Source organism: Schistocerca serialis, chromosome 3 (genome assembly GCF_023864345.2).
Source record: "Schistocerca serialis cubense isolate TAMUIC-IGC-003099 chromosome 3, iqSchSeri2.2, whole genome shotgun sequence".
Classification (NCBI taxonomy): domain Eukaryota; kingdom Metazoa; phylum Arthropoda; class Insecta; order Orthoptera; family Acrididae; genus Schistocerca; species Schistocerca serialis.
In genome coordinates this window covers 651,179,595-651,193,397 of record NC_064640.1, presented here as the reverse complement: position 1 = coordinate 651,193,397, position 13,803 = coordinate 651,179,595, and the positions used below count along the sequence as shown (strand labels likewise).

The following is a 13,803-nucleotide window of genomic DNA, read 5'->3' as shown; positions in this document are numbered from 1 at the left end:
TTTATGTATATAACCAGCTAAGTACCAAGAACAAAAACTAATGAGAACGTGTCCGCTTGCGCAAACTGGTGGTTTCACATTTTATTCAAAGTGACGTGTTACAACATCTAACCAATAGAAGTGGTGTAAAATAGAAAAGCTTGTTCTAAGATGGAATCACACGAAATTTAAATTTTTGGTGTATACTATATGAGAAGATTAAATGTTCTTAAAACAGGAATAGTTGGCCCATCTATGGTGGTTTGTTACAGGCTTTTCAAGCAGCAGGGAATACGTATGCATCTCAAGTTCCCTAATAGGATGAAGCTCAGTTTCTATTGCATTGTAATCAAAACTGAGTAGTGCATTTTCGGGAAAAGTTAATTTCACAGTGGAAATATCGCGGTCCGAGTAAACAAGCAGAATGTGTGCGAATTCGCCGAGAACATGAACGTTATTTAGTTCGTAGGAGAGAGCAATCCCTACAGAAGCACAGTATCGTGCTAGGTACCCAACGTGTAAATGTACAAATGGTGTTGCAGTTGGAATTATATTTTTTCTTTAAAGCTTTAAGCCCGTCCAAAAATTAAATAAATCTGATTTGCGATACCGTTAGCAGACAACATAACTGTTCCCACGAGTAACGGAGCACATTTTTGTGCATTTAATTGCGTGAATGAACAATATTTTTCCGTCTGATCAAACATCAATACATTACTACAGGCGATAGGAAAAATAAAATAAATGAAAATCTAATATGATGGAGCCGAAACAAATGGGATCAATGGGTATGAATCCTTAAATGTCATTTACTGTATTTTAGCCCAATGAAATTTTCTCTGGTTACCGACCTAGGGAGAATGACTTGTAGAAGCCAGGTTTCAAAACTTCACATAAACGTCATAGTGAGGTGAAGTGATAAGAGGAGCTTCGTTTAAACGTTGCTTTAAGATTTCATGGGCACTCGGCTAATACACAGTGAGATTTCAGCAATGAAATTCATCGAGAAAACTTCAGATTCAGGATTTTAAACCACTCCTTGAAATTAAAGTATACAGAATCCTTGCTATAGAAACCATAATGGCTCTATAATAATCAAATCCTTCTACGGTGGAAGCCAGAGAAGACGTATGCTTTGATTACAGTGTTCAGCCGGCCAATGCTTAACATTCGCAATCACAAAGTTAAAGAGATTTAATACATGTTATAACGACCCGTGGTAAGTGAGACTGTCTTTACATTCGTACTCGTTGCATGAAATTTATCGGGAAATCCGCGCAGCGGTCCTGGGATACCCTTTAGTTCTTAACACCTGCTTATTCGACCCCTCTTCCCTTTTACATTCCTACGGTCACGTTGGTAACGTCGAACCACAACACATCGAATACACTGAGGTTGACGACACTGCCTCTATACGTGTACCGTCCACCAACATCTGTAACAACTCACGTCAATGGAAGAAACTCCTCCCTTATAATGTTTTCCCATTACTATATCAGTTTCTTCAAATTCCGTAACTATGCTGACCGCAGAGGATAAATTACTCTGGTTCCCATTCTCACCCTTCTGGACATATGAGGCGGCAAGACCATAAAAAGTGTGCTCAGTGGTCTCTGTTCCGCTTCGTGGAGTATGACCCTATTTACCTCGTCACTTCCCCTAATTCATATATCTGCACATTCACTTTTCGTATTCGGCCGCCAAAATTCTCTACCGACTCATTACGTTTCGTCGACATACCACCCAATTGCACACGAAAATATCTCGCACTCCATCGCTTTATGTATCTTCGTAGCACACCTTGTTTCAATTCATCAAGTGTTATGCGCCTCTTAGTCCCCCTCTAACTCTGATATGCGTCTGTCTTCCCCTGCCAGCCGTAACTTTGTCAGCTATAATAACTGATCCTGTAACCATCCGCAATATTAGCTGCTAACCGCAGGTCATCCAAAACAGGTCTTACGTGTGAGTCAACTTTGCAGAGAAGGGTGTGATGAAACTGGATGTGCCTGGATCTAATAAAGGAGTAGGCTGCTCGACAAATTCCTATTCTTCCTCCCTAGATGGATGCCTTCTACGCAAGTCTTTATTATCTGCATTCAAATGGGCCATTACATTGAACAATGCTTAAACTGCCTTCTACCTAGTGATACCTTGCGCTTTAGATACGGTACTTAAGAAACATTCATATCCAGTATACACTAACGGATACAAATTTCTCTCACAACTGGTTGTATGACACCATGCACACTTCTTTCTTACGCCCTATCATCACCCATCTCGACTCTGTGCACTACTAACCATGTGCTCGAAGCAACGACATTTAACAGATATTACTGGTACTGATCCAATATACAACGCAGAATGCTCTGGCAAGCTACACATACCACATCTCACAGGTCGTAAATAATGCTCCTCCGTATTTCCGCAGAACCGGCTGTACAAACGTAACCCTCAAATCCCTATGCATCACTCGCTTAGATTCCACGCCCTCTACAAAGAAAACAGGGAAAAATACAAAAACCAACCTTCTTCTCACTCTCTACACAGTCTAACGAAAGCACGTGCTTCGCCTGTGCAGTTGGGCTCCGTAACGATCAACGTTCATGGCTTCAGTTGATAGACGAGGTCCATAAGTACGTCTGAACCCATTGTATAGCGACCCTGGATCAATGAGACCACTATGGTCTAGAGGTAGTGAATGACGGGTTGTGGAGGCAGTGGTGGTGGCTAGCGGTGGTTGGGAAAACTTCACTGCAACATACAACGTATTTTATTCGTCTTGAATTCCGGTGCCAGAGTGCTGCGACAGTCCTGGATTCATCATCTGCTGGTGCGTGGTTCGTCGGTAATGCCGATGACGTTGGGAAGCCGCAGCGGTGAGATGGCCGCGTCCTGCTTTACCTCATTTAGCAGCGAATGCCTGAGCTTTCACTATGCAGTAATGACTGAGCATTGTCAGCGACGCGTACTACCACTTAATTCCCATAAGCAGCCATGGCTACTGGGTTAAAAGGTCCGGCTGGTGCGGAGGTATGGCAGCAGTACCGCCCTGGCTGCGAACTGCTGCCGTCCAAGGCTGATGTTGGGTGCTGCTCTGACGCCTAGGTGATGGCTCTCTTTGAGTCACCTATGTTCGTAGGACGGACTTCGGATCGTGAGTTGGTCTGATGGGGATGACTGTCCAGACTGATGGCGGCTGCACTCTGATCCATAGCATGCTGAAGACTGACGTGGATCCGATGTCTTGCAGGGTGATGTCACACTGTGCTCCACTGTACTAGAAACAGATGGTATTTATAGAGACTATTAGCACCCTTGTTTTGCCACTACACTGCTCCCAGGCGTGTACAACACCTCTGTCATGCAGCGGTTCGAATGGTTCAAATGGCTCTGAGCACTATGGGACTTAACTTCGGAGGTCACCAGTCCCCTAGAACTTAGAACTATTTAAACCTAACTAACCTAAGGACATCACAAACATCCATGCCAGAGGCAGGATTCGAACCTGCGACCGTAGCGGTCGCGCGATTCCAGACTGTAGCGCCTAGAACCGCTCGACCACTCAGGCCGGCTCATCCAGCGGTACGGAGATTTACCGTAGGCCGGCCCTTAGTTGCATGGCAATTCTACTAACCCAACCGTCTTAGGTGTAAAAACAGGGTCGTTTGTGGAATTCCATACTAGCGCCTCCGTGCCTTGCCGCGTGCTGCTTTAACTTAGTAACGCTGGAAATTAAGCAACGGCGTTACAGTATTCTCCAGGAGTGATAGTGCAGGTTCTGATAAATAAAGATCGCTTCTTAAAATAGTGACATGTATATTCAAATGGTGCCTTTTCTTTAAGTACAGATGAACGGCGAATTCTAAATCGTGATAAAGTTTTCATAACACTTATAAAATAAAATTCTCAGCATTATAAAGTGTCCAAAGAAGACAATAAGGGTTGGACGCTTCCAATGGTATCCTACAAATACAAACAACTCTTTTGGTATAGAACGGTGTAAAATTAAGCTCATAAGAGGTTTTCACCCGTGGAAAGAGCGTATTTCGTTCTCCTTGCTTCATTACAGCTTTTTCTTTGCCAACATCTGGTTTCATAGAAGATTGGCAGTATCAGCTCTGCCACGAAATTTTGTTTCTTGCAGTTAATGCCACACTGTTTTCGTTACCACTATATTCTCAGCAAAGATACCAAAAATAATATCTACTTTTGTTACACTATTATTTTATCGAAGGTAAGAATATTTCATCATGCTGTGCTGTTTCTAAAGTTAAGTATAGTTATCGTTTCTAAGTCGCGATGTTTTGCCACTGACTGTGTTTCGCTGGCTCTGAGCACTATGGGACTTAACTGTTGTGATCATCAGTCCCCTAGAACTTAGAACTACCTAAACCTAACTAACCTAAGGACATCACACACATCCATGGACGAGGCAGGATTCGAACCTGCGACCGTAGCGGCCGCGCGGTTCCAGACTGTAGCGCCTAGAACCGCTCGGCCACCCTGGGCGGCGCCTGTGTTTGCAGTCGTAGTACTAGGTTAAATTTTACACCTGTGCCATATTCCGATAGCACTAGGCGCAAGCAAAAGGTGCAGGAAGAGGCAAGGAGGACCATGCCCTGGTGGTAAGTCGTGCATGACCCTGAATTGTGCAGAACGCGGCTCAGGAGTCTACCCAGGGCAAACGGAGAGACACGGGCCTCTACTTCCGTGTCGGAAGATGGCTTCTCTAAACGCAACAGTCATGGATAATCTGAATCTGAGACTGAGATAACAGACAATGTAATGACGTTAACTAAACATATGTGTAATTAGACAGCGATGGATGGGAATATATTTATCACATCTCTAAGAAACTAGGTTAGTCTGGTAGCGTCCGTTGCCTAAAACTATCGCTTAATTAGTAAGTAAATGTAAGTCAAGACCCGGTGGGGCATGACAGTGCACTGAGTAGTTAATTTTAAGAAGCTTTCGGTAGCCAAGAGAGGACTACTTTTTTACCATGTGAGTTGTCATTTGGTTGCTGTACTCAGAATAGTAAAGATAGGAAACACTGGCAGGATTGCGGACCTTTGGTGCAGAGCTGAGTGGAGCGTCTAAATAAGAGGCTCAGACGTTTCCGCGACCTAGTAGGCTGCAGATTCCTCGACTTGCGCCATAGGGTGGTAGGTTTCCGGGTTCCGCTTAATATGTCAGGGGTTCACTACACACAAAAAGGGGCAACACTGATAATGGAGGATGTTTGGAAGGGGCTGGGCGTTCTTTTCATGTTATAGGGTCTCGGGAAACTACAGGAAGGGCACCAGTCTCAAAGGGTGCAGGGCAAACAAAGAACGAGGGTGGACCTGGTAACAGTCGGTACTGTAGTTATAAAATGTTGGATCTAAACTGGGAAAGAACCAGAGCTCCATCAGCTAATAGAAAGCACTGAAGCTCAAATCGTTATAGGTACGGAATGCTGGCTAAAGCCGAAGATACGCTCAGCCGAAATTTTTGCAAAAGACCCAGGATAGACTAAATACAGATAGTAGTGCTCTGTGTATTGCTATCCCAAATTGAAATAGGTAGCTCCTGTAGGTTAGTGTGGGTAGAGGCAATACTTTAAAACCGCAATACAGTATAAACAGATTGCCTTTACTGGACCCCGACTCAAATGATACAGTTGCTCAACAGTTCAAAGAAAACTGGAGTCGCATTTCAAATAGGTATCCCACTCATACAATTATAGTTGGTGGTGACTGCAATCCACCCTCGATATGTAGGTGAAAATACACGTTTAAAGACGGTGGTTGGCAGAAAAAGTAGTCCGATACCGTACATAATGCTTCCTCAGAAAATTGTATTGAAAATTTAGTCCAGCAGGCCACTCGAAGTGTAAATGGTTGCAAAAACATTCTTGACTGCTTTTATTTAGTAAATATTGATTTAAAAAAAACACTTGCTTCTCACCAGAATGGTTGTGGTTTCCCTACGTATCATGCTCTGATTTAACTGTCTTTTTCACAGTTAGCCACAGCACCGTCTACTGGCAACTCCATTTGGTCAAGTGGCTACTTCACCCAGAGTGGCAACTGAAATATTACTCCCTGCTATGCGTACTGTGGTACTACCTGAGCTTATTGAATGCTACTGATATCTGCAGACGCAATGTAAAATGCAAACCTAGAACATAAGGAAATCAAATGTGGCTAGAAAATTTTGAAAATAAGAGGTACCGTACCTTATAGTCTGACTAATGTCAATTTGCAGACATCTGGACACACAGTCCAATGATTGGTATGGGCCTACGAACATCGTTAGTGGGTCATTTTTATGAAGCTGCTGATGGCGTGGAGAATGTCACGTATGGTCCTTTGATGCTGTGGAACCTGCGTGTCAACAGGGTTGTGTCGAGACAGGAGGCGGCTGAGCTATGGCATGGGTTGTGTTTACCTGGTCACAATTAGGCCCAATTGTACCATTGACAAGTGCACGTTATGTGGGCATTCTTGCATATCATCTGCATTCCTCTCTGACATTACAGTATCACGGTGGAGATTCTGTATTTCAACAGGATAATGCAACGTGTCAGTGATCTTTGGATGCAGATGAACTGAGAACACTTAAGTGAATTAACGACCATAGCTTGGCCCTCCAAATCATCTGATCATAACCCAATCGAGCATTTATAAGATACGGTCACAACACGCAACGTACATAGTCGATGAAAACAACAGTGTCTACACAAGCAGAATTCTATGTAGCGCTACAAAATGTGTCGATAAACATCTCTCCGAAACAAGTCCAGCGCTTGTAGAGTCCATACCTCGACGTTTTGTTAGTTTTGATGGCTTGCACAGGACAGACCCGCTATTAACATCACTTACAGTGTCTTTCCATACTGTTTGGCCATTGAATGTTGTTTGAGGAACGTTTTGTCTGGCTGTTGATACTCCGACGATGGCATTATGCAAATCTAGTGGTGTAAGTTGGATGTTAAATACACCTTCATCATTTGGATAGGAAATTGTAGTTTTTATTAACTTTAAATAGTAATAATTGTGTTCTCCTACGAGATCACAGTTAAGAGCATCATTGTGACATGGAAACAAATATAACCCTGATACTAAAAAATGAAAAGCTCAAAAAGTAGACCTTCAACACAGTTAATTCTTTTGTTTAACCGATTATCTGTTTAAAAGGCCATTATTCCTCTATAACTGCTTATCGCCTTTAAAGAGGGTACAGTACCGAATAACGATATATTAGTACTACAAAACATCTACAGTTTTCAGCTTTTCGTTTATAATTGTGAATCTGTTCTACCAAGCAGCGATAAAAGAATCGTTCGACGCTCAGATCACTTCCACATGTGTTATAGGACAAGATGAAAACGAAATACAACGCTAGTGCGTACAGAAGATTTCGTCTATAAAGATTTCGTCACGAACGTTACTGCCAGGTTCCTCAAAAGGATTTGGCCATTACAAACGAGCAGTAAAACGATAGGAAAACTTAGCTTTGGGAAACATGGTATTGGTCAGCAGATACCGCTTGCCAGTCGTGCGATGAGATTGTTGTTAGTTACTCCACAGGGCGAGGAGAGAGTCCTGCGAAAAACTGTGTGGCTGGAAATGACTGCAGAACTTCGGAGGAGAAGCGATTCAGCAATACTTGTACATAGAACAATTCAAAAATATACCAACAAACTGAAAATTTTAAAGGAAGTAGTGTTTTCATTTCCAGAGAAGAAATACTATTCTTGAATGTTACCTATTTTACTTCGTACAAGTTGTCACTCTTCGTTGGCAACGTCTACTTCATATTTACTGACACATTCAGTGAACGCGAACAGCTGTTGGTTGCTCTTATTCGTTCCAGAATTCTTAAGCCCGTCGGTTCAAGGAGAGATCCTGTCCACTGATCGCTACAGTTGCACTGAAAAACCGTCCAGCTTCCGAAAAGTACATACACAGGGTGCATCATAGTTAAGAGCTGTAAGTGATACTGGTGAAAGTAAACGATAATAGAAGCAGAAACGTTCTAATAAAAATGGGTCTACAAACGAGGTGTTTACGAGGTAACTGTGAGTCTGTGGCTACCAGCAGCTACACACTTCAGGACGAAGTATAATCCTAGATATCACAACATTCTTTCAGATTTAAAATTTCGTATTAATTATTCGTGTTGTTGGGCTCAAATTTCATCCTTGGCCCATGGTTAGGGAACGTACTAAATAAATTATGAGGCAGTGGCACATTTCGCGACCCACATAAACCGTCACCTAACTCGTTACTATGGGTCGATCACTGTCTGTACCTTGCACTCCAAGATGTGCTCAACTCAAACATCTGGGTTTCTACTCCTGGAGTCATCGCAAAAGTGAAGTGTAAAGCACTTCCGTTTATGCAGCTTAAGAAATGGAACAGCTAATGCCGGAGTCTAGTCAAGATGTACGAGATGATCGAGGCTGTTTCAAAGAATACGTAACTTGTTGCAGAGACGAGTTCAGTGTTACATTCAGATGCGACGACTATGCGCAAAAAACGTTGTGCAGGTTCTAGGGCGCAGTAAATTGTAGCATGCAACGTGCTGAAGCAGCTGGGTGCTTCTTGTTGAGATAGGTAATGTGCAAAATTTTTGTATACTTAATCAAAAAATGTACATTCAGAGTACATTTGTAACAACTAAGATAAAAGAAACTGGCAGACTAAATATTCGGGAAATGTTTTCTTTTCTAGAGTGCGTGTGACTGCAATGTGAATGAAGAGCTTCGTGCGCGACGGTCGGATACAGAACCGGGACTCTAGCCACACAGACTTTACTTTCCCTAAAGCGATTACAGCGAGTGTCTGGTTGGCTTTTTTTTGAAAAGGTCACAGCATATTCCATTTCCCGTCCGTGCCCTATCGGAGAGACATATAAATGTACGTAGAGAGAATGGAAATTAGAAGACTACTTGAAGTTAATTATTTTTCCTATTATTCTTTTCTGCAGGAGAATTACAAGGAAATAGGTAATAAAGTTATTTCAGTCTGCATTATTGTCGCTGTAAACACACTTCTCGCTGCACTGTATCGATCTGCGACGTATTCATGATTATACTAATTTGTGGCTGTGGACATATCGTAACGAAGCTGTATAGTGTATTCACTGATTCAGAAGCGCAACAGTTTACTGAAGGTGTCACTGCATGAAGAGGTAGTAAGTGTTTGACTTTCCAATTCCAGTTTCATCATTCGTAGTATTATTTATTTCTACTTTAATTTATTTCATAACTGTATATGTAGCCGAGCGGTTCTAGGCGCTTCAGTCTGGAACGGCGCGACCGCTACGATCGCAGGTTCGAATCCTGCCTCGGGCTTGGATGTGTGTGATGTCCTTATGTTAGTTAGGTTTAAGTAGTTCAAGTTCTAGGGGACTGATGACCTAGGATGTTAAGTCCCATAGTGCTCAGAGCTATTTGAACCATAACTGTACAAATTATTATCTAAAACTTAATTCATAGCAGAAAATTTCCAAAAAGTGCAGTTGGAGTCAAAATACTTGAAACGTTATTGTGTTAAGATTTCTTCTTTTTGAGGCTGAAGTTGGTTATTGTTTTTGTATACTTCTACGTTGCCACTGAGAGAATGCTAAGAGAAGAATAGGTGTTTCGCAGAGTATGTCTCATGTATCATTTTCGACCTGTATTCAACAACAGATGGTGATTAAGTATGGTGGGAGCTCAATGACTTTATCAGATTGCCTACTTCCCGTAGTTGAACAAGGTGGTAGCTCATTGGTGGCATTGGCTACAGTTTCAATATGAATCCGTCGCTTCCATAGTTGTCCATCATTTCGCTGACGGGAACTGTTAATATACTTAAAAGAATTTAACTGAAGTTCAATTTTTCATGGATTCCCTCCCGAGAACTGCATATTAACGAGTGAAAAGCTGTATTACGGCCAGAACTCTGAGCTTGTTTTAAGGAATTGAGAGCATTCTCTCACGTCCTCTAGTAACAAGCTCAGACTTCCATGGTGTAAATTCATAACTGGTGCTACTATATGTGGGCATTTATGATTCGACAAGCGTTCGGTTGAACGTAGAATCCTCCTAGCCAAACAAATTCAACATGGCGGAATTTTTATTGTTGGTTCTAGAGCAGATAATCCACTAGAGATATTCTCACTCCTTGTCGCCTACTGAACTGACAAACAATACTATTCCACGACATTTTTCAGATTACACACGATTGCTTGTTTTGTCACAGATCCTACAGTTTCACATTTTTGTGTAAGTTTCAGAAGCAGAAATGCTTTAAAAATGGAAACAAGTCGTCACCGCTTTAGCAGCTTTGCGATTCAGCATTCAGCATTATGTGACTAAAAGTAGACACATCCGAAACCAGTTATAGGCAAAGGCGATAAGGTGGGGAGTGAATTACATTTGCCACTGTAATTCTCATTCAGACCCGGCAGGTCTCGGCTGATATCATTCTGCACGCAATGTAAGTAATGTGCATCTGCTTTTCCTTTTACTTTTCTCCGAACGAAAAGAGACATGAATTATGCAGTCACCTAGATGAACTATTTGTTGGACACTGTTCTTCAACGCGTACCCTATGGTCATCTCGTGTCTGGCTCCACTTCCAATAGCTTTTCAAACTTCCATGCACTCATAAATTAGTCGCAGACGTATTATATAGGCGTTCCTTCTTATCTGAGTAAAGACGAAATTAGTTGCATCGTTAATGGACGAGAAGTTCCTTTTCGCTATCTTGATCTAATTGATTGGCATCTTACGAAACGAACCTTCATACACCACAAGTTGGGCACTAACGGCCTGCCAAGGAGGTTTTTAAGAAAAAAGATAATGCATTCTGGTAGCGTGTTCCAGATTCCTATTCTTTAGGTCATGACCTGAAGCAGCTGCAAGGAAAACTGACTATAAGTAAAGCTTCTCATGGAGCTGAATGACTCGAATGCGGAAAAATAAATAAAGGATCAAATTACTTTCCGTAGTTAAAAATTCATTTATGATTATAGGTCAGCGGCAAGTTACCTAACGTGTTTTGAAATATGTATGTACAATTTTTAATAAACGGCTTAAAAACTAATATTCTTATACGAGGAAACATTAGAACAAAATATAAGAGTGCTATTCCAAGGACACTCGACACTATCAGCAGTAGTCTTCTTGAAGAAACAGTCTCTGCACCGGCTGAACTGATTTGGTTGGTTGGTTGGTTTGGGGAAGACCAGACAGCGTGGTCATCGGTCTCATCGGATTAGGGAAGGATGGGGGAGGAAGTCGGCCGTGCCCTTGCAGAGGAACCATCCCGGCATTTGCCTGGAGTGATTTAGGGAAATCACACTGAACTGATTTCCGTAAATGCTATGCACTATGGGACTTAACATCTGAGGTCATCAGTCCCCTAGACTTAGAACTACGTAAACCTAACTAAACTAAGGACATCACACACATCCATGCCCGAGGCAGGATTCGAACCTGCGACCGTAGCAGCCGCGTGGTTCCCTACTGAAGCGCCTAGAACCGCTCGGCCACAGCGGTCGGCTCTGTGTTTCAGGAAGTCTGTTGTCCACCACTGGTTGTGCACGATACGGACACCTCCCCTCCCTCCCATTTTTATGTAATGTCGAGATGTTTGGCAAGCCTTATTACTGTTTACAAATGTCCCGAAGAACCACATGAAACGGTAGGTCGATATAAACCACATTGTGTGAATCGATATTTGTTTTAAGAAGAAAGATTTGTTCGCAATGTAACACTACATCATCAAATGACATAATAAACTAGTGATTCATATTAGTGTCTGTGCGGTACATTTTGTGTAGGAAACTACACTACGCAACATACTTAAAAGATAATTTTTTCTAAAGACAGTAATTGTCTACCATTATGACGCCTAAGTTTTAAATTTGGTTCTAAGGTGCCCCCAACATTCCTCTGTAAAGGTGCAAAAGCGTATGTCCCTGCGACGTCGCCCTCGGCGACGCTTCAAACAGCAAGTGAGCTAATGCTGTCACATTGGCACCAAATTTTACCAAAGCTTTTCCCAATGCCATCGCGATTGTGTTACACGATGGGAATGTTGCTACACCCGCTTTTACCCTCATTACACCCCTTCTTTTGACCCCTACACAATGAATGTCAGAACAGCGATGCCCAGCATTTCAGTCACGCACTTGTTTTTTGAATGACCGAGGACAACATTTCAGATGAACTGCCGCTTAGAATCGGCACGGAAAGGCTCAGGGAGTGTCAAAAAGGGCGCCAGTGAAACCATCCCTTCCGTCGGGCGTTGATTCTCACACGTAATGACGTTCTTGACGACGTACGACACTGCTGACACGTCATGGAGTTTCAACCATCCTCTGAGAACACCGTGGTGCTATAATTCTACCGAACGTGAAATGATCCCTTTGGAGCGTAGTACGTTCACAATTTTTGTTCTGGTATCCACGGTTGAACCATAAGCGACCGTTCAAAACCATTCGCCGGAAGTCTAACATAATCCAAAGAACCAAAGGTATTTATTCTTTTTCAGCTTTCTTGTTTCGCTCCCTTCTGTGGCGTGATCCCAGGAGGTGCAACATTGGCAGTTGAGTGAATGAAACACGAAAATGGCCCCTCGAATACCTCAGTTTGGCCATCTTCACACCTTTGTTGACACCATTAAAAATGTACCTCTACAGCGACTTCGACACCAATTTACGTGACTTGTTCTCCGCTGCTGCTCGAGCACCTGAGGGCAGATATGCGAAATGTTAGCATTGTCGCAAGAGCAGCTGCAGAGTGCCCCTTAACTGAATGGGTGCTGAACTGTCTGTACAGCTACGTTATTAATGTGGTCAGCAAAGGTGTGCACCTGCAATGAGTGTGTTGCCGAACTGGGGGTCTTAGACTGACCCTTTGAAGTTTTATTCACCACAAACTGTGGAGGGAGGTGAAGACTTAAATACAGTAAGTTGCTTGAAAAGGTTATGTAGAGATGAAGAGTTTGGCGCAGGATAGACTAGCATCGAGAGCTGCAGCAAACCAGTCTTCAGACTTAAGGCCACAACAATCAGATGATAGAACGTGCTCTAACAATAATCTTCTCGAATACAAATACCTTATACTTCTTCCCAAAACATTTGATTTTTCATGTATACAGTTGTTTCTTTCTTCACAAGTAGCCAATCGCAATGCTTCAAAATCCATACCGTAAATATGTTCTCTCTTCTGTAACATATTTCAAGTACATCGTCCCTCACTTGCACACTCCTCCGTATGTTTACCAACGCTTTGAAGGTCAGTTAAATAGCTATCATCTAGTTTTTAGTTTAGAACTACGATAATAGAAAGTCTGCTTTTAATCCAGTATTACTACGCTCTTACCAATAAATCAGGGCGTTACGAAATTTACGGCCTTTTGAATATCATCACTCATCTGGCAACTAGTTTCGATATACTGAATGGCTTGTGGCACATTAGAGCTATCAGAGTAATGTGTGGCATACTAAATACACCCTTGCTTTGTTGCAAAGTCAAAGGTGCAGTTACACCTGTGCGCCTCGACGCTAGTCGCCGGGCGCCTCTGCTTGCCCCACGCGGAAGTAGAGGCGCGCGTAGAGGTGTATGACATTTCCTCAATGTGTGCATGTGAATTGATTCCATTCGGACCTGTGTTCACACTGGGCGTCTCTGTTTCTGTTACGGCGGAAAGTGAAGCGCCGGCACGCCAGTCGGGAACGAGAGGGCAGAGAGGGCTGTGAAGCAGACGTCAGTCAATTGCAAGCTGACCGATCACCCTCCAGGACGTCAACGCGGCAGCAGCGGCCTCATTGCGAAGA

At 42.8% G+C, this 13,803-nt stretch overlaps 1 pseudogene; it reads left to right on the top strand.

The window, feature by feature from the left end:
* The first annotated feature begins 2,976 nt into the window (after positions 1–2,976).
* LOC126471075 (rab GDP dissociation inhibitor alpha-like) overlaps positions 2,977–13,803 on the top strand; it is an 82,975-nt pseudogene continuing 72,148 nt past the window's right edge.